The sequence below is a fragment of the Callorhinus ursinus genome, unplaced genomic scaffold (assembly GCF_003265705.2).
Source record: "Callorhinus ursinus isolate GAN/ISIS: 27379988/994484 unplaced genomic scaffold, GSC_fseal_2.0 scaffold9, whole genome shotgun sequence".
Taxonomy (NCBI): Eukaryota; Metazoa; Chordata; class Mammalia; order Carnivora; family Otariidae; genus Callorhinus; species Callorhinus ursinus.
The window spans coordinates 21,802,133-21,824,473 of NW_027397071.1; the positions used below are offsets into that span (position 1 = coordinate 21,802,133).

General features: G+C 45.0%; 1 protein-coding gene across 4 annotated transcripts in view; it reads right to left on the reverse strand.

The window, feature by feature from the left end:
* TLCD4 (TLC domain containing 4) overlaps positions 1 to 22,341 on the reverse strand; it is a 98,901-nt gene that overhangs the window by 44,652 nt on the left and 31,908 nt on the right. The window contains exon 1 of one of the 4 annotated variants that reach the window (XM_073896267.1): positions 21,657 to 21,768. The exons of 2 other annotated variants lie outside the window; for them this stretch is intronic. The gene's annotated coding sequence lies outside the window, so the exon portion shown is untranslated. Of the gene's footprint in view, positions 1 to 21,196; positions 21,514 to 21,656; positions 21,769 to 22,341 lie in introns of those variants that run through there. One more of the 4 variants, XM_025872244.2, reaches the window with a different exon arrangement.

Sequence of the window (22,341 nt, forward strand, 5' to 3'; positions counted from 1 at the left end):
TCTTTCTGGTGTGTGTGCTCAGTAAAAATATTGATATTACAATTCTTCTCCATGAGATTCCATTAACTTTATTGCTCATTTACTTTTTTTTAAATTCAACATGTGTTTTAGGGTATTAAAAATTTAATTTGTGATCTTTTAGCCTAAGTTTAATATTAACCAATACATAAAAGTTTTGTACATAAATTAAACATCATTATAATTCACTAAGTGAGATGTAAAAGGGAAAATGGTTTTCTAAGATTAAGGCAAATGGGGAACTGGAGGCCAGGTGGGCAGATAAATGAAGAAAATGAAACCAGTAACCAGAAAAGAGTGGAGAGTTTAATCTTCAGCATGAGGATGGTTTGTCCCAAAGGGTTCTGTATGTTCCCTGCTAGTCCTGGAGGGTGGCTGGACATGAGCTATTTATTTACTTTTGTTAAAATTCAACTATATAATGAGCATTTGTTTCATTAATGTTTGCTGAAGTTATATTATAAAACACAGTAGGTATCACACAACACTATCCATTTTATGAACTGTTAACTAGTACATTAACAAAGAAGCACTCAAACAACTCACCATTAAGAAATTCCTCATTCCTATTGGAAGAACAAACATTATTAAAATGGCTGCACTACCCAAAGCAATCTACCCATTTAATGCAATCCCTATCAAAACACCACCAGCATTTTTCACTGAGCTAGAACAAACAATCCTAAAATTTGTTTGGAACCACAAAAGACCCCGAATAGCCAGAGGAATGTTGAAAAAAGAAAAGTAAAGCTGGAGGCGGCATCACGATTCTGGACTTCAAGTTCTATTACAAAGCTGTAATCATTAAGACAGTATGATACTGGCACAAAAACAGACACATACACCAATGGAACAGAATAGAAAACCAAGAAATGGACCCACAACTATATGGTCAACTAATCTTCAACAAAGCTGGAAAGAATAGCCAATGGAAAAAGGATAGTCTCTTCAACAAATGGTGTTGGGAATACTGGACCACTTTCTTATACCGTAGACAAAAGTAAATTCAAAATGGAGAAAAGACCTAAACGTGAGACAGGAAACCATCAAAATCCTAGAGGAGAACACAGGCAGCAACCTCTTGGATTTGGCTAGCAACTTCTTACTAGACACATGACCAGAGGCAAGGGAAACAAAAGCAATAATGAACTACTGGGACTTCATCAAGATAAAAAGCTTCTGCACAATGAAAGAAACAATCAACAAAACTAAAAGGCAGCCTAGGAATGGGAGAAGATACTTGCAAATGACCTATCAGATAAAGGGCTAGTATCCAAAATCCATAAAGAACTTATCAAACTCAACACCCCAAAAACAAATCATCCAGTTAAGAAATGGGCAGAAGACATGAATAGACATTTTTCCAAAGAAGACACGGGTGGCTAACAGACACATGAAAAGATGCTCAACATCACTCGGCATTAGGGAAATACAAATCAAAACCATGATGAGGTATCACCTCATCCCTATCAGAATGGCTAAAATTAACAACACAGGAAACAAGAGATGTTGGTGAGGATGCAGAGAAAGGGGAACCCTCTTACACTATTGGTGGGAATACAGACTGGTGCAGCCACTCTGGAAAATAGTATGGAGGTTCCTCAAAAAACTAAAAATAGAATTACCCTACGACCCAGCAATTACACTACTGAGTTTTTACCCAAACAACGGATACTGATTCAAAGGGGCACATGCTCCGATGTTTATAGCAGCATTATCAACAATAGCCAAATTATGGAAGAGTCCAAATGTCCATCGACTGATGAATGGATAAAGAGGTGGTATAGACACACACACACACACACACACACACACACACACACACACACAATGGAATATCACTCAGGCATCAAAAGAATGAAATCTTGCCATCTGCAACGAGCTGGATGGAGCTAGAGCGTATTATGCTAAGCAAAATAAGTCAGTCAGAGAAAGACAAATACCATACGATTTCACTAATATATGGAATTTAGGAAACAAAACAGATGAACACATGGGAAGGCGAAAAAAAGAGAAAGGGAAGCAAACCATAAGAAACTTTTTTTTTTAAGATTTTATTTATCTGAGAGAGAGGGAGAAGGGGAGAGAAACAGAGAGAGCGCGTGCACAAGCAGGGGGGAGGGGCGAAGGGAGAGGGAGATGCCAAGCTCAATGTGGAGTTCGATCCCAGAACCCTGAAATGATGACCTGAGCCGAAGGCAGATGCTTAACCAACTGAGCCACCCAGGCGCCCCAGCATAGGAGACTCAACGACACAGAAAAAACTCTGGGTTGATGGAGGGATGGGGGTAGGAAATTACTAAATGGGTGATGCGTATTAAGGAGGGAACTTGTGATGAGCACTGGGTGTTACACGTAAGGGATGAAACACTAAATTCTACTCCTGAAACCAATATTACACTATATGTTAACTAACTAGAATTTAAATAACAATCTGGAAGAAAAAAAGAAGAAATTCCTCATTCCTAAAAAAGCTAGTTTTTAAGTCTTTGTTGTACTGGTTATTTTATATTTTTAATAGATATACTTTCACTTCACTGGGGTCTTTGGGGTACATGTTTGAGTCTCCCTTTGCAAAAATGTTTCATTTAAAACTAAAGAACTCCATATAGTGGAGTTGTGGCTTCTATTAAAGGCTCAACAGACAGAATCTAATTAAATTGTTCTACTCCCAGCTTTGCTTCTTATTAAGCAGCTGCTTGCTTCATCAGTCATGCCAAATCAAGAACAAATCCAGTGATTTTTTTTTATATGTATTTCCCCAGAAAACCAAGGCTTCTGGTAGAAAGCAAGTGCTCCTCTTCACTGAATCAGGCAAGAAAAGGGGAAAATGGATAAAAACCAAACAATGCTCATTACTGACATAGATTAAGAACCTTGGTGAGTTAGGTGACTATTAAGTAGAAGAATACACAGTAAAGAGAGAATAGTATCATGGCTTGGTTCATGCACCTCTACATGTGGCTGGGATACTACCCTAGGAAGGAACAGCCAGAACAGAAGTGGGAAATACTTCTGTGGCAATTTACAAGGGGAGTGGCTGGACATGAACTTCACAATGTAATTAGCCCATCTTGATTCACACCAAAGAAACTCTTCCAGTGGCCTCCTGAATACAAATGATATGTGAATGTTTTCTCCCAAGACAGTTTCCATAAACTTTAATTCAAGCAGGTTTCTTAGAGGAAAAACATGAAAAGGTCTGAAGTACACCTCTCCACCATTAACTTATAATAACCCTTCTCCGGCAGGACTCCCAGAGGCAGGGCCACCGGAAACAGCACAGCCAGGATGACTCAGCCCTCACTTCAGTCAACAGTTCATCCGACATCTGTCACATGTCCACCAGACAGGCCCTGGGCCAGAACTCAGAATACAAAATGGGGAACATGCTTATAGGCCAGGAGGGAAGCAAAGAAACCGATCACCACCACACAGAGTGCCAAGCTCAGGGTGCTAAGGGGGTATTCCCTATTTTCAGTGAAATAAATGCCCAGCAGAGAGGACACATAAACAGTGAGGAGATACCAGAAGGTATTCACTGTAAACCAACAGGACATCTTCTCTTCTATTAAAATCCCAAAACCCTTTAATGCTGAAGTATAAGACTCAGTTCCACCAACTGAGTCCAGAACTACTGACTTGGGAACACAAAGATTATTCTTATTGCCAATGTTCATTATTTCCTTGTAATACAAGGACTTCTCTAGGGAGTATGTCAGAATTACCAATGCCACCTCAAAACACATATACAACATCACTCTTTTCCATTCTGACACAACATGAACCACTGCAGAGTGGTTAGCAGTAAAAACATTAACATGAAGAGGAAATGGTCTTGTGGGGTTGTCTTTAAGGGCGGCAAGGAAGGGGAAGCTGGAAAGAACAACTCCTTTTGATTAGCATTCCTTTTCCCGTCTTTCATGAGCTCCCCTTCCTGTTTCCCACACTGATCTCAAATCTCTGGTTCTCTCTCTAAAATACGGTTTCTTCCTATTTCACACAAAAAAATGGAGGCTGTCAAGCATGAACTCCCTCAGTGTCGCAATGTCTACTACCTCCCCTGCCCCAACACAGAACCTCTTGTTTGCACACTATAGGCTCTGCCTAGGTGTATGCCCCACACCTTCAACATGGCTTAAGTTGTCTGTAACCAAACGTCCCCCAGCATACCAGTCCTGGATGGTCACCTTCCCTCCCAATGGCTCCATGTGGGCATCCTGGGGGCCCCATAGGCTTTCCATGACCCGAGGCAAACTTAATTCCAAACCAGTCCTTTCCCCAGCGTTCTATATATCAGAGAATGGTACTATCATCCACCACACTTCCCCCATCTTCCAGTCTAGAATAGTTCAGTCACTCTGGTTCCCTTCCTATCCCTTATACCCACAATTAATTGACTGCCAAATCCTGGCAGACTGAAGAATAGCAAATGAAGGATAACCTGATTCCAGGAAAGTACTGAAAGTTCCTCATGACAGCCTTATGAATAATATAAACAAATGTGGCTGGAAAACAAAATTAGGTAAATCCAGAGCTAGTTGAAAAACTAGAAGCAGCAATGCAGATCAATGATCTGAAACAGACTTGAGAAATATCTCCTGCTATCCCAGAAGGTTCTCTCTTTTTGGTCTGTATTAGTAACATTTTTTTTATAAATATTTACATGGTAGTCAATCTGCATATAATGCAGGGCTGGGAAAGATAGTTAATATAGAGGGTTAACAAAATCAGGATTCTAAATTATCTTCATAAGCTGAAATAGTGAGTCCAAATCAGAAAGAAAAAGTATAATAGGAATAAATGTTTCAAAGGCAATACCTAAGTATAGGATTTAGTATAATAGCTACATAACACACACACACACACACACACTGGAAGCTTTGGCATTTTAAGTTACACAAACCAATGAGAGATACTGTAATGAAGATAAAAATAACAACAACAACAAAAAACCCCACCAAACTTCAGGCTCATTTATAGTCAGCATAAACGTATACCTTTGGATCAAGATACTTATCAGTCCCACTTTACTCTGAATTAATCATATGCCATGGGAACAAGATTACTTAGAAAGGACTCAAGAGCATTCTTCAAACATCTTCACTGTCGTGTGGAAAAGTGAAAGAGGGAACTTATTCTGCATTACTCAAAATGGCACAAAGGGGCAAAAATTACAGGGAGGTTAGAGTTCAGCTTAATTTAAGGAAGAACCCTCTAACAATTTAGAAGTGCCCAAGTATCCATCACAGACGTGGTAAAAAGACCTCAAGGGGGTGGACCAGAGTCTTTGAGACCCCCTCAAAGAAAGATTCTGGGATTCTAGGACTGAACTGAACTTTGTATCTGAGAAGACAATTTTGCATAAAACACTATATAAGCTTCTCAACAGTCTATCATTCAGGTTTTTTAAAAAATCAAAATTACAGGGGCGCCTGGGTGGCTCAGTCGTTGAGTGTTTGCCTTCGGCTCAAGTCATGATCCCAGGGTCCTGGGATCGAGCCCCGCATCTGGCTCCCTGCTCGGCGGGAAGCCTGCTTCTCCCTCTCCCACTCCCCCTGCTTGTGTTCCCTCTCTCGGTGTCTCTCTCTCTTTCAAATAAATTTAAAAAATTTAAAAAAAAATCAAAATTACATACGTAGGAAAACATTAAGTACATATATTTATGTACTTAATGGGGCATACACAGACTTAGTCGCAGTGTTGAGATTTGAACCTTACTCCACCGCTTGCTACGTGACCTGGGACAGATTACTAAATGTGCCTTACCTGAACATCAGTTCTCTGTAAAACGGAGATAACAGTACTAACTTGGCAGGGCTGTCATGGGGCATAAACCACATGCTTGTTGGACACTTAAAACAGTACTTGGCATATGGTGCACATTCAGTTAAGTTTCTGCTTCTACCATCATCCGTCCCCAGCAGCAAGAGGGCATGCAATTTCTGGGTCTGTCACCACTCCAGCCAAGGGCAACAAGACCACTGTCTAGCCACTAAGGCCCCTAACTCATCCCTGTTTACATCAGTCAACATTCACACATGCAGGCAGACCCCAATGCAGAAACCTATCCTCTACCAGGTGACTATCCCTGTCATGCTCCTAAGTTCCTTACCAGCAGCCACCTGACCCGGCCCCTCACTTTATCCCCTCCTCAAACCCTTCCACTAGGCCCCCTGAGGCTGTTGCTCTATGAGCAGGAAACAGGTCTCTATCCTTTGCCCCTCCTCTGTGTGCTCTTAAGACCACCCGCCTCCCCTGCAGCCCTCTCAGGTCATGGCTGCCTGGTCTCCCGTACTTTGGAGTCAGGAGGTGGCCCTATGTCCTCTTTGCTCCTCACAGTCTCCTTCAGGCACTAATCCTCTCATCCCCTGCCCCCCGTAAACACCCAGCGTGCTTTGGTCCTGCTATTTAGTTGTACCACCTCTCGCTCTCCTCACTGGTATTGTATTCCAACCTCCTGGACATTTCCGCCCAGTCAGAGACTTTGGTCCTGGTTCGCCGATGTCCGCAAGCCCTGATATCATCCTGAGTGACTTCTTATTCTGTCGAAGGCACAGGTTTCCTTAACAACTCAGTCCTCCTTTCTTCATGGGAAATGGCACCTCTTCCATGCCACCTCAACCACTCATGGACCTTTACTGTCCCTTACTCACTGTTTTTCTGCCTCCACAATAACACCACAAGTATTCCTCTGTTGATCTTTCCTTCAAGCGTGCTCAGTATTACAACATTTCGAGTCCACTGACTTCTTGGCTCGGTCCCAACCCACTAGCCCTTTCCTGTGTTTTACACTTCCCTGTTTAATCGGCTTAGATCCTAGAGCCCATCATTTCAGTAATACTCTTACTAACACCCTACATTCCCTTTGCACTGCCAAGAGCTGGCAAAACTCCAACCCCGGAACTGCTCAACTATTTACTCAGCGATGAGCCCTAAACAATCAGAGCACTGTTGGGAAGTGTCACACACCAGAAGGGATTGGGGCTGGTGAGTGAGAAATGGCAGAGGGATCAGAGGGCCCTCAACACTGCGCGGCACTCCCACCGCACTGCCCCAGCGGACCGATCCTCTCACATGCCACCATTCATTTTCCAAGTCATCCCTACTTTTCAAACCTCTAACCATCCACCCCCATTCTCAACAGATAACCCCCATCTGACCTCACAAAAGAATAGAAGCCGACATAGGAAAACACGATCACACTGTCAACCGCAAAAACTACCTGCGTCTTCACCCATCTGTCCTTCCGCCTCAGGTCACCCTCTCCAACTCGTGCACTTTGGATCCATCCTTTCTGGCTGCCTTGGGAATCTTCTGCTCCCCATGATCCTTTATTCTCTGCAACTAGACCTTTCCATTGGCTTTTAAACAGGCTCAAGTTCTCAGGAGAAACAAAAATCAACAAATCCACCACCTCTTCTTTAATCCGATAGTTTTCTCTCTTGCCCTCTCTCCCCCTCCCTCCACTCCCTTAAAGGACAAAGTTCTAGAAAGGTGTATCCATACGATCATCACTTCTCATCTCTCTTGATCTTTAGCCCACTCCATTCTTGTCCCCACCTTCATCACTCCCCTGAAATAGCTACCCCTAATGTCAGCAATGACTCCTCCATGTGGCCTGCATGTTACCTGAACTCTCAGAAACGTCAGACACTACCGACCACTTTCTCCTTGTAATATTTCCTTTCCTGTGCTTCCCTAACACCTTACTTCATCCTCTGTCCAGCCACTAAGTAATAGAATTCCCTAAGGCGCAATCCCAGACCCTCTTCTCTCTACTTGTTTCCTATGTGATTTCATCTATACCTGTGACATCAGTATCGCTTACATGCAGAAAAATCTCAAGTTTTAACTCTCCATCCCAGATGTCTCCTCCAAGCTCCTGATGTGTATAGCCAACTGCCTGCTTGTCAGTACCACATAGCATTTCAAAGGCATCTCAAACCAAGTTCATGACCTGACCCCTAAACTTGGTCCTCTTCTAGGTTCCTCATCTCAGTGAATGGTAGCACTATACCTCCAGATGTGACAGCCAGAACCCAGGAGCCATCCTTTAATAACTTGCTTTCTGTACATTCCTACTATGCCCCATAATCCAATCCACCAAGTTCTAGGGTGGAAGTCCCACTTCTTAAATAGCTTTCAAAAACATCCATTTTTTTCTAGCTTATGACCATCACTTTTCTGGACTGTCTGCAAACCAGAAGACTATCTCCAGACAAACTGGAGGACTCCAGGGGAATCTTCATTAAAAGCTGCCTCTCATCATGTCACCTCCTCACCTACCCCCAACTTAAAACCTTCAATGGTTTCCAAGTGCTCTTACAAGGACTCTACTTTTTCCAGCCTCAACTGTCAGTTATAGCTGCAATTTAAATGAATGTTTCCTTCCCCCAGTGAAATGTGAGCCCCATGAAGGTGGGAAACATGGACATTTTTCCCCTTACCACTGCGTCCCCATACCTAACACTGGCCTGCCGCACAGCATGTGCTCAATACATGTTTATTAAACAAAATGATGGTAACAGGCATTCATATTCTCACATGGGCTTTCCATTCTGCTAGTATCTCGTCAGCAAGAGGTCCCTCATTTTGCAGTATAGTCAGAATATTGGAAAAAAGAATACTCTAAACTGACAACCCTTGTATTATAGCATGAAAACATATTTACTTCAAAAGGATCCTCACCTCAAATGTCCAAGAGCAAGGAATACTGACCAATATTATAAAGTGAACTAATATTGAATATGTGTTTTCGTCCATCTGTATTGCTCTAACAAAATACCACAGACTGGGTGGCTTATAAACATCAGAAATTTATTGTTGCGCACAGTTCTGGAAGCTGAAAGTCTGAGATCAGGGTACCAGGGGCATGGTTTGGTGAGGGCCCTCTTCCAGGTCATAGAATTCACATGGCAGAAGGGGCAAGACAGCTCAGTGGGGTCTCCTACAAGAGCTCTAATCCCACTCCTGAGGGCTCTACCCCCATGACCTAATCACTTCCCAAGGCCCTATCTGCTGCTACCACCACCTCTGGGGGTTGGATTTCAATATATGAATTTGCAGGGCAGGGTGCGGGGGGCGGCGGGACACAAACATTTAGATCATAGCAGTAGCATATATGGTTTCTCCATCCCAAACTCCTTATAACAAATGGTGTGTGTTCAAAGGTTTCATAATAATTACAATCTGCACTGTATTTTCATACTCTTATCAACTACATAAGTAGTTACTTACTGATTTAGCTACATCAGTAGGTCTAACATGTTCAAGTGTTTTAAAAGTCTCTATTTGCAAACTGAAAGCTATTTCTAAATGAACACACACTGCAGAAAATATCTACCAAACCAAACAAACAAAAACCCTATCAAAAAAGTCACACCTGCACCTCACCCAATCATTCTAGGTTTTGAGGTTTTTTGTTTTTGTTGTTTTTGTTTTTTAAGATTTTACTTATTTGAGAGAGAGCCAGGAAGGGGGTGGGGGGAGGATCAGAGGCAGAGGGAAAAGCAGGCTCTCCCCTGAGCAGGGAGTCTGATATGGGACTCAATCCCAGGACCCCAGGATCATGACCCGAGCCGAAGGCAGACGCTTAACCGACTGAGCCACCCAGGCGCCCCCATTCTGGGTTTTGTTTGCATTTTCATATGGGTGGTACACTGCAATTAACTGTCTAAATGCTCATGAAACATCAATAATTAACCAGAGACAATAAAACCCCCCCTCAGTAAAGGATAACTATCACACTACCCACTCTTATCTTTTTATTCATGTGAAAACCATTAAGCATCTAATCAAATATGTACAGAGCTCTCAACTAACTACCATTATAGTTTTTGGGTTTTATTGTCATTACTATTATTTTAATTCTGCATTGAGAGCTATATGAAAAAGTCAGGAAGATTATGTGCAGAAAACATTCCACCTCTTTTCCTTTTCTGCGCATCAAGTTCAAGAACCATTAGCACTGGGGCACCTGGGTGGCTCAGTTGGTTAAGCGACTGCCTTCGGCTCAGGTCATGATCCTGGAGTACCAGGATCGAGTCCCACATCGAGATTCCTGCTCAGCAGGGAGTCGGCTTCTCCCTCTGACCTTCTTCCCTCTCGTGCTCTCTATCTCTCATTCTCTCTCTCTCTCAAATAAATAAAATCTTTAAAAAAAAAAAAAAAAGAACCATTAGCACTAATGTGAAAGTCTACAGGAAGCCAGCTACGTAAAAGTCAACTTCCATAAATCCTCCAATATTCATGGTACTGCTTTTTAAACAGAAGCAATGGGAAGACTAAACCAGGCAAGGCTAAGGAACCCTATATTACTATGATTAAATCACACTCCCTTTCTCACAGATATGATGTTACTTAAGGTTTAACAAGGAACTGCTCATGATGATAGCAAGGATTTCTCGTTCCTCCCTGTCACTAAGGGAATCCTTTATATTTTTCCCATTCCTTCACTCCTTTTCTTCCAAGAGCGTATAACAGAATTCAAGTTGAAGAGACACTGTTTGATTCTGTCTGTTACACACCCTGGCAATGCAAGGGACACCTCCCTGAAACAATTTTTTTGGATTATAAATCATTTTAATGATAAAAAATAAAATATTTAAGGTTACATATTCATACATTTCTAACTGGTCTTTATTTTCCCCACCATCCTATGTAATAATTACAATCATGGCATGTATGAACAGGAGGGAGGCTGAAATTCTGTTCCCCAAACTGGCGCTGTTTGAGGAACCCACTCAGTGACTGTGGGGTGGCCCCATCTTGCCACAACTCAGAGAACTGTTGTAACAGCTAATTCACATTGCCATGGATCTGTCTCCTTACATCCTATGCTAAATGCCTTCAAGATCTTTCTCTGGTCCCTCTCATCCAGTGTTTTTCAAATGTTCATATCCCAGAGCTTCTCCCTCCCCCTCTCACATGTACACAATACCTTCTCCATATATATTCTTATTCCAACTAGTCAAGACGATTCTGTAGTCTTCCCTTTTACAGTTTGGTGGTGGTGGTGGTGGTGGTGGTGGTGGTGGTGGTGGTGGTGGTGGTGGTGGTGGTGTGTGTGTGTGTGTGTGTGTGTGTGTGTGTCGGGGGGGAGGGGGGAGGGATTGGTATTTTTTCACACAGCCCAGACTCCCCACCAAGACATTCTGGCACAGTGTGTGTGTTAGGTGGGGGGAGGCATTATCCCAGCTCCTTAAGCTCTCCCTGAGAATTCTTGCTCTTTCAAGAAATAATTTCTCTCCTTGGTTTCCCACAGCACTTGATCAGGTCTCCCTTCTATTACAGGTATTTTTAATCAGGATTTTTTTTTAAGAGATTTTATTTATTTATTTGACAGACAGAGATGCAGCGAGAGAGGGAACACAAGCAGGGGGAGCGGGAGAGGGAGAAGCAGGCTTCCAGCCCATGCAGGGCTTGATCCCAGGATCTGGGATCATGACCTGAGCCGAAGGCAGACGCTTAATGACTGAGGCACCCAGGCGCCCCTTTAATTAGGGTTTAATAAAACATTTATTCTTATTTTCCTAGCTTATGTTTTATTTACACTTTTTACACGTCCTGGCTACTAACTTAAAAATAAATAAAATGAAATTTAATACCGTTAATCTGTGCTGTGTCAACTTTTTAAGATTTTTTGTCTTATTTACATTTTTTTATTTCATTTTACATGAAATGACTCTCTGATACAGGATTTGTTTTTATAATGCCTACCAAGAGGTGTGGCTGCAAGGGAATGGCGGTGGGAAAAGGCCACCTTCCCCAGCTCTCCCCACTGCTCTGCTGGCGCCTGACCCCCAATGCACCGATAATTCTCCCCTTAGAAATTCAGTCCATTTTCTAGGACCTTAAGGCTCAGAGTACAGAGAGCACATTTTATTGACTTTGTAAACGTTTCCTAGCATCTCACCCCACTTAAAACTTTCCTAAAGAAGTTTGTGTTTTGCAAACCTAAGAGTGCCAATGACAGCCACTGGATTTTGGTTAAATCAGAATGCCTTAAGCCAGGAGACAATAGTAATTGGAAGATCATACATATATAGTACTTGACACAAATAATAAGCGGTTGGAAGCGTGTACAATTTGAGGGCCCATCTTTAAGGAAATCAACATTTCAAACACAACACACTCCCCAAGCCTCCGAAGAGGTTAGTGAGGAGCCCGACAGCTGACACAGAGGCCAGATGGCACTGTGTCACCCGGGGGATTTGGGAAGAGGAACGAGGTTCTGCAGCCAACCTCTACCCAACCTCCGATGTCCTTACTTCCCTGCAATTCCCTTCCTGGAAGAAGCCTCTTGGCTTGGGACATCTCTTGGCTTTCTGCCAACACTGTGAAATCAAGGAAAAGCTGGACAGAGCAAGATTTTTCCAAATATGTTTTGTTCTTTCTCTAAAGGAATCTCCGCCGAGCAAGCTGGGAAATCAGAACCTACGGAGACAGGGAGGTCCTTCTCACCCTTGAACTGTCGACCTGATGACCCCTGAGATAGTCCCGGGGACGCAGGAAGTGCCTGAAACAGGACAAGCCTGCCTGCCTTCCACGTCTCTCTCTTTTTGCCTGCTCTCCACAGGTACCAGAAATAGCACTGAATAGGTTAAAAGACTGAAAAAACAATTCAGCAAATTTCTCTCACCTGTTCAGTCTTAAAATGCATTCCATTCAACTACAGAGAAACCTAGAATCAAATCCTGCTCCCAGGATTTGTCAAGTGGTCACGGGCAAGAAGAGTATGACCTTTCTGTCTTACAAGTCCTATGAAAGGGAATAAGAATGCCTATGTTGCAAGACGGTTGTCTGGCTTGAGTGAGATGAATTAAATGCACCAAACGCAGGGCTTGGCACATGTAGCCACTTGTGGTAATTCCTTGCTAGTGTGACATTGCCACTCCTGTCACCCAGAGGTGGAGTCTATGCGCCTGCTCCCAGGAATCTGGGCTGGCCTTGCCACCTGCTGACAAGTGATGAGTAGGACAGAGGCTGTGAGGGTCCTGGAGCCTCACAGTGGGCCTCAGAAGACCTAGCAACACGCTTTTGCTTGCTTGAGCGTTGCTCCACACCTGAAAGAAACAGCTCTAGTCTACTGGAGCACGAGAGATCACCTAGAGAACTCAGATGCCCAGCGGACAGACAGCACTCAGTACAAGCCACCAGCCACGCTGGAAAGCCCACTCCCATCTTCCAGCCCAGTGCACCCTCCAGCTGAATGCAGCCATATGAACGAGCCCATCACCAGCAGCGTAACTGCCCAGCCACACACAGAATCCTGAGAAATAAAAAATCATTGTTTTAAGCCACTAGGTTTGGGGGTGGTTATTCAGGAGTACATCAACACATGACTCAATAAAGGATAGCACTTGTTATCACCACCTTTTCCTAACCAAGCAAGGTTACACCCATCTCTCAAATGGTACCAAGTCACAGAGGGATAGGATGTTCGGTATCCGAAGCAATGTGATCATTTCCCCCTTCTTTTAACCTACGGCCCAGGGGCCCTGCAGCTTGTCTACACTTCTGATCTGATTGCGAGATATGGTAGCTTAAATGAGAAGAAGCCAAGGAGTTTCTAAATTCTCTCTGTGACCTTTCATGCTGTTCCATAAGGGCCACTTAAAACCCTACCAAGGTACACTGAGAGTGGTTTCTCTTCTCTTCTGATATCTTCCCGTAAGATTGCCTTTGCCAACTGCACTGTTTCTCAATAAACATGATATTTACCAGCCTGATGATATCTGTTTGACACTTGTCAGGCAGCCAAAAAAATCTGAACACAGTGACATTTTTCCCTGAACCGTTTCTCAGGCTATGAGGTGATGTGCAAAACAATCACATGAAGCTTTGGGTGACCTCAAGGTTAACATTTACTACAAACCTCAAGTTTAAATTCAGGGTAGGTCCTGTAAAAGTACCTCAGCTTGACCCTCAGACTTGGGAATAAAGAACTGTTCTGGGACAATGCTCCGAGGTTAAGACTTAAGTGAATGTGGCCATGGAAACAGAGAACCCAGGTGGCTCATGAGACTTGAACTTTCCCAGCTTCACAAAACAGGCCACACTGCCCCAACCTGTAGATCTCGGAGTCCTGCTGACACTCTCCTATGTTACAACCTGGTAATAACGGAGAGCTTGGAGATGCTCTCAAGATTTCTTGGAATGGTGGCTCGGAGCCTTTCTCACTGGTGGAGCTCATCAATGTGAACACATACCATCCTTCCTGCAGGGCCCAACTACAGACTTGTGCATGTGTGTTTTCATTCGTTGTTACAGTTCTGATACATTAATGCCATGTAAACATCCTCACTTCTTGGAGGTGGCTGGGGGGATGGGTGAAATGGGTGGAAAGGGGAACTGAGGAGTGCACCTGTCGTGACAAGGGCCAGCTGATGTATGGAAGTGTTGAATCACTACACTGTACACCTGAAACTAGTATGACACTGTATGGTAACTGGAATTTAAATAAAAACTTTAAAAAAAAAATAAGCAAACATCCTCACTTCTTGCTTTGTAAGTTGCTAGCCTAGAAATCCTGGGCAAGTGGGTTCTACTCACAGAAATTCTACTAAAATGATATATTCTGTACTACCTTATAGAAAAAGAAATTGTCTAAGAACAATACCAGATTGCTGTTTTCATCTGTCCTCTTAAAAGCTCTCTCTGGATTAAACCCATGAACTTCCCCCTCACCCTAATGACCTTTCACTGAGGACTGCCAAGGCATGATACCCCTGACTAGCACTGAAGAACATGGTACGAAATGGCATCATAAGGCAAGATCGCTAGTTTTGCTGTACAACACTGGGTACGTCGTTGAGAATGCTGGCCATTGCAAACGCAGTGTTCTCTGCCTGAAAATCTGAAGGAGAAATTCCTCTCACCTCCTAGAATCAAGAATAGATGGATTTCTCCAATTTGGTTTCTCTTCGGGACACCCTGAAGCTCGTTGTGGACTCCTTGCCTCTTCCCTTATGCTGCTGGAACGCTTGCAACCAGAACTTCAAAGTACACTAACCAACCTCGGTCATAACCCCATCTTATTTTCCTTTGGCTTATTTTTCTTTCTCATCCTAAATTTGCTGTAACTTGTCCTACTGTATGCATCTTTGTAAGCCATCCCAAATCACTTTTGGATTCAGGTAGGGTATAAATAAAACTAAAGATATTATCATCAGCATATATGCCTAGTTCTCCCACTCCAGATGGTGAGCTCTTGTCAGCAAGGGCTGTGCGCTGCCCCACTATGAAATCCGTATAGTGTCCAGTGCTATCCTTTTACTGCTGAATGAATATCTGGAGAATTAAATGGTAGAATAAGTAAATTTTGATAGCACTATGTTAACTGAATTATAAAATAAGCAGTATAGCTGATGACTTTATCTTTTATTCTCAAAACATGAATGTGTCAGAGGAGGCAGGCAGATGGGTGTTTACTACAACATTAGAAGCAACTCTCAGGGCCACTGATAAGGGAATGATTACATATGCTGGTGCAGTCACACTCTCATAGGCTATACAGACATTTGAATAAACAAGATGAGACAGAAGGGCATTCACCCATCACACACCATGGGGTGAAAAAAAAAAAGAGCAGGCAGTGAGATAATACATTTTTCATAAATACCTAACTGCCTTTTTGGCATTTGTACAGAAGAAGGGCTATACCCCCAAACTGCTAACTGGCTATATTTGGGAGTGAAATCAGGGGAAATGGTAGCTGGAGAAAGGGGAAGAAGTGAACTGTCATTCTCTTGAGTATTGGTTGTTTTCATGGTTTTTCTTCATGTTATTTATAACAAGAAAGTTCCACTTTCGTAATTAAGAAATAAAAAACGCTGAAAAAAAACATGTAGAGACTTCAGGTTATAAAGCATTCTTTTTTTTTTTTTTAAAGATTTTATTTTATTATTTATTTGAGAGAGAATGAGAGATAGAGAGCACGAGAGGGAAGAGGGTCAGAGGGAGAAGCAGACTCCCTGCTCAGCAGGGAGCCCGATGTGGGACTCGATCCCAGGACTCCAGGATCATGACCTGAGCCGAAGGCAGTCGCTTAACCAACTGAGCCACCCAGGCGCCCAAGCATTCTTGAATCCTCAAAATGTCTACTGTCTCAAGGGTTTGATGGGGAGATAATAAGCTGGGATCCTCCAAACAAGCGGTCTTTGTTCCGTGGCAAGGTCTTCCCTAAGAGCAACTTGGCCTCCCTTCCTTAGAACCTTCATCCTGCCATGGATTCCTCCACAAAGCAGGGAAGAAATTGATCTGTTTCGTGACATACGTACAGGTTTTTAAAATATGAAAAGGCAAAAAAATCTTTCTCAATCAGAACACAGCTAATCTTTACAAGCCCTTAAAACAGCATATAACAAATTATAAAACATTTAAATTCTTAAGTGTCTCAATGTTTTCTTACATGTATTAGAGCAAAACACATTAACTGAGCAAGACTAGTTTGGGGAATTATGTCCCTAAAGTGTTAACACTTTAAAGGGGGAGGGTTTAATTGTTCTAAATTTTTCACCAAATGAGAATTCCTTCTTCCCCCATTCCACTCAATAAATACCTAACAAATAGGGAGAAGTTTTCTAGGCCTTCAAAATGTACTTCTGGAAGGTGTTTTTTTTTTTAAGCCTAACTGGAGAAAACGAATTAAATTAACTTGACCAAGACAGATTCTCCATGTCCCCAAAATGTAAAAAATCCCAAATCAAAACCAATGTATAAACCCATCAATGGACGGTTATTTCTCAGGTGGCCACGGCAGGATGCCGCGGACACCAGCACAGCACCGGCAGGATCCCAACATCGGATTCTACTAGAATGGTCAAGCGGACCCCGGTAAGCCCGAAGCTCAGAGATAACATCAGAGAAAGCACTAGATATGTACAGGACAGCCGAGGAGAAGGAACGTGAAGCACTGAGAACATCTCACCTAAGGTAAGAAAGTCAAACAAACCAAGGATGGGTCAAAGGGAGGATCTGACCAGGCAGAATGTGGATGATAAACACAAGCAAGTAAACAAGCAACCCCAGTGAACTAACACCTGTGCACACTGCCCTCCACGCTTTGTTGTACCTGCTCACTGGTGACGGTGCCAGGTGTATGTGTCAGGGGTTAATTGTTATGAAAAGGCAATCAAAGGCATGCAGATAAACTCTGCCCTTGATTAACTCCAGGCCATGGTTACTAGAAATTAGCTCAAGGATGCTGCCTCACCTATTTCCCCAAGAAGCTTTGGCGATCCCCAAGACTATGAATAAGGATTCCAGTCGGATGGTGAAAAAAGACATCTAAGGAAGCTTTGATAATCTAACCCTTTTACACAGGGTAAGGAGAATACGTTTTCAGTTCTCTGTAAGACAGCTAATTTCCTAATGAGTTTCATCAGCAATGGGGTTTTGCAACAACACAACCCATCCACTTCTGTATGAACTTCTCAAAGCTATAAGGGGAGTTATGAGCCCCACACACTGCACTATGAGCCCCTCTGTTCCCCATCCAGCTGACAAAAGTGGACATGGCCTAATTCCACCAGCCAATGTGTTCTGGATTCACTTGTCCTCTTTAACCTACAGAGAAAAATCTGCTCTAAAGACACTGTTTTCAAATCCAAGTTTACTCCTTCCACGCTTCCTTTTTCCTCAAAGCCAACTATTCTGCTTTGAAGTGAACAGAACCGGTAGGAGGAAGTTCCCTCTTTGCACCTGTCCGTCCAGCTGCCTTCACTAACGTGAGTCCTGCACCCATGTGACACCAGACAAGTTCCCACACTCCCTCCTGTCCCCACCCACAGGGGTCCAGATTTCCCAGTCAATTCTATGTTCCCCTCCAGCATCTCCAACCTGAATGTGACCTGTTTATTCATTAGGCAAATGAGTTCCAAACAGTGGACTCTGATCCACTAACAAATGAGGATTTTTGAGAACACTGAATAGGAACAGAAAGCACAGAAACAGAAAACAGAACACTGTACACAGTAAGGGTACATATTGTTTCATGAAAAGGATTTCAGATGTACTTTAACTTATGTCCTGGGTCACGGTGCAAAAACCCATTTCGTACTGTGTTGTACAATCCAAAAACGTTTGAAACACTGCTTTAGACAAGCCTTTGTCCCCTTAGTCAGACTACCCCCTCGCTCTCGGTCCCACTGCTCCGCAACTCCCTTCCTCATGCTGGCGCAAGCTCTGAACAGACTTCCAGCTGTCTTCTTCACCCGCTGTTCTCACAAACCTTGGCCTTTTACAATGATTCACAAGCTCCTTCTCATGTATCCAAAGGACTGCCTTCTCCTTGAACAGACTAATGTTTTGAGAAAAGAAAAAATCCTTTGCTATTCCTGCCTTCTTTTCAGGTCTGGGATCTGCTTGCAGAACATCCAACTGTCTCACTATGAATAACAAACCTCAGAGCAGTAGGATTCCGCTTCTTTGTATGCTACCTTTCATCTCCAACAAGAAAAAACACCACCAAAGTCACTTGCACAATGCCTTGGGTTTTCTTACAAAATTAACCTCACTTTCCTGATGGAATGCATTCTCTGGTGTCATACATTCAGTGCCTGATACCAGTGCCAGGTAAATACAGCTCAGCCCGAGTGGTGAGTTAAAGTCTGGTTCCCATCCTCAAGAACAGATGGTTACCCCACCTCCAGATTGCCACCTTCTTCCTCTTGCAGGGCAAAGGGAAGGAGGGAAAGCACAGCAAGGTGGCTGTACACGTGTGGTGGCATCCTTTCCTCTCTCAAGGACGAGGGCACAGGCTGTCCAGCACAATTCCACCCCACCCCCACTTCTGCCCTCCCTTGTCCAACCGCCCACAATTCTCACCCAGACAATTAATTCATTCTCTTCCTCCACAGAAAAACTCGTTTTCTGTATCTTCCTGTAGACTGTTCCGTTTACTTTTTCAGCCAAAAGGACTATCCTACTTTTTAACCTTCCAAGAGATATTAAAGCTAAACGGAGCCTTCATCTGTAGGATATGGGACACTAATCTGAGAAGGGAGTGGCCGAGACTCTGAGGTCTAAAGGCTGCTTCTGCAACCCGCTTGGTTTCCCCTCACACTTGGGATGCCAGCTTTCAGGGTGGGACATAAACACAGGGTGGGCCTCTTTTAGAGAGGCCCGGGGAGGAGAGAGCTGCCCTAGACTCAGAAGGGCAAGAAACACGCTCTGAGGGAACTAGAGAGAAGGGGAGGTCTTATCTAGGGCACATTCCAGAACTGGCCTGGAAGCTCCACTACTAGTCCCCTTCCGCAACCCAACCCCTGTCCCACTTCCTAGTGGGGCATACAGGGCTCCTTCACTACCTCTCTGGTTGCCCCATTATTAGGCAGGCTCTCCAAACCTCCGAAGTCACCATGTCCTCCTCCCTACTCCTTTGCTGGGAACGCTTTTCATCCACCTAGCACGGAATCAGGTCTCTGGTAACTCCTGCTCCCAAGGCCTCTGTTTACCTTGGTGATCAAATCAGTCTCTCTCCGACGGAGATTTCGGAGAAGGAAGGAAAAGAGAGGCCACCTCTTGCAGCCATACTCCAGGGTCTATTGAGAAGACCCAGCTTCTTTGGGTTAGCTTTGGCCCTTGACCCCTGCCATTCCTAGGCACCTCCAAGCACACAGCTTTAGTTGAAAAGAGCCATGATTCTTTCCAACAAAGTCAGAGGCTTAGAGTTAAAGGAATAGGAACAGAAAGCTCATAGAGTAAAGAATTATGACTGCCTGAACCGCTGAATGCCAGGTGCCCAGCTCCAGACAGGTAAAATTTGTACAAGATCACACAGTAAGGATTCCAGCGCTGGACGGAGATTTGGTGGCAAAAGGAGTTGCGGGGTAGAAAGGAAAGAAGCACTCTGTAAATATTTCTCTGGATCATCTGATGGCACAGGATGGGGGAGGTGGCAAGTCAGCTGAAGTCCACCATTCCCGGAGCCATTCTTTCCAATTGTCTAGCATGGCAGGAGTCCACTTTTCTAACTTAGTGCCATCCCTACAATTTAACAAAAAGATTAGCACAGGGAAAAAAAATTCTCTACTTCCCACTTAGAGGGGAACTGAGATACTCTGTCACATTACCTTAACCGGCTACATAAAGATGAGCGGCTTTGCAACCTATACCATGTGCTCACACAGCAGTATCTCGCTCAACACACACAGTCCAAGATCGATTTTTCCCAACTTCATTTACCACTGAGTGAAGATTTTACTAAAATGACGGCTTGTTTCCGGCTTCACACATCAACCCCTAATATCCACACAAACTCTCCCATCTTGTTCTCAAACGGGTATCGGATTCATTTAAACACTGTCAAACATCAGTCTTTAGGAACAATTTTATCATTTCACATAAAAATGTGTGCTACATTAACACTCACATGTATACAACGGAGAAAAAAAAATACTGGCCAGCAACGGTGACCCTTTAATGAACTTCGACAACTCAAAGTACTTTCAGAGAGGTTTTCCCACCCTCTTGGGGCTGTAGGAAAATGCGCGCGTTACGGATCCCATTTCATGGCTGGGTAAACCGAGGTTCTCGGTTTAATAAACTTGGTGGGGTTACAATGGTAGAGCTGTAAATAGAGCCCAGTCCCTTTCCCACTAGTCTCTTCAGCATGAGGTGGCTAAAAATGGGACGCACTTGAGAACTACAAGGGTGAATAAAAGCGTCTTGTTTTATTTAGTTGGGGGGAGGCCGGAGAGGGGGAGAATTACCCACTTGATGCACCTGATTGTGCACCGGCCTCTAACAAGAAAGCTTTCCCTGGCTGCCCCACGCACCCACCCCTTTGAGCTGAGACCCGGGAGGCTCCCCGGGCAGACCCAGCAGCACGAATCGCGCACCTGGGGGCGCGAGTGGAACACCGGGCGTACGGGCGGCGCGGGGCCACGGGCCCCGGGACACAGTCAGCGCCGCAAGCGGCGCAGGAGCCCGCGGGGCCGGGAGGATGCCGCGCGGCCGCACACACCTGCTGCAGCCCGCCCCGGCGCCCCTGGCCGCCTCCCGCGCTCGGGACGCCCACCCAGCTCCGGGCGCCGGAGCCCGCGGCCGCGCTAGGCCGGGGGCGGGAAGCCGCGGCGCCCCTGCCCGAGGGCTGTGCTCGGCGGCGCGGGGGAACCGCGGCGCAAAAGCGAGCCCGCCCTTTTCCCCCCGAACCCCCTCCAAACAGCGTCACCTGTGCCGGGTCCCGGGGCGACTCGCGCGCGGGCGGCGGCTGCACCGGGCCGGGGAGGGCGACGGGTGGTTACAGAAGCCTGGTCATCCGGCCCGGCCTGAGAGCTGGCGCCGGCCAGAGTCGCCCCGCAAGATGCTCGGCGGGGGCCAAGGGAGCCGCGGGGCCCCGGGCCGCTGGGAAGAGCAGTCACAGAGACTACAGCTACCGCCGCGGCCGCCGCGCCCGCCCGGACTGCGGGTTCGGGTTACCGCAGAGCGGCTCCTTAAAGGGGCCGCGGCCGCTTGGGCTCCGGCACCGGCTCCCGCTCCGGCTCGCGGCGGCTGCGACCCGCGGCCAAAGTGGGCGGGGCCCCGAGGCCAGCTGTAGGGCTGACCTTCGCGTGCTGGGACTGGGGTCCCGGAAAGGGCTCAGAAACGGGAACCCCCAAGGCGGGCTGCGGTGGGATCCTGGAAGAACACACCTCGCCAGGGACAGGGAGTGCGGCTCCTCCGCTTCGCAAAGCAGGGAGCAAAGCTGCAAGTGAGGGGAACGGTCCGAGTCCGCCTCCGCAGCGGCCAATACCTGGGCTCGCCATGTAACAGAAATTCTTTTCAGATTATGAATTTATATTAACAGAAAGGTGAAAAGGCAATTGCAGATTTTTCATGCCACGTCTGACTTGGCCAAAGCCAAGTCCGCCCCGTTCTTGCTAGGGGTTGCAGGTGCAGTCCAAACTGGGTAGGGGGCGTGTGTGAAAGAGGCCCGTTCTCATGCAGCAGCCTCCTCCGGATCCCTGAAAAACACCCTAGAGTGCACTAGCACTCCACCTACATATAATGCCCGGAGCCCCTCTGCTGTCAGGGTGGGGAAACAGGATTTGATTTTTGGTGCTGGCAGAGAATTCCAAGTCGCCCAATGCACAAAGTTTGCCATTCAATAGTAGCTCTTCTGACCTGCTAAGTACAGCCTCAAAAACCTGCAAATGTTCTGCATTAACATGATGGAATTGTTTTGAATAAAACAATGAAGAGGTATATTTAGGCTGTTACAATTTGCGAAAAGTAATCACAAATACTTTTGGAAAGAGGTGGGTTCTTATGTTAATTAGTAGGCACCACCTTAATAATGTAGGGCAGTTATTTTTAAGAAACGCCTATCAGTGGAGC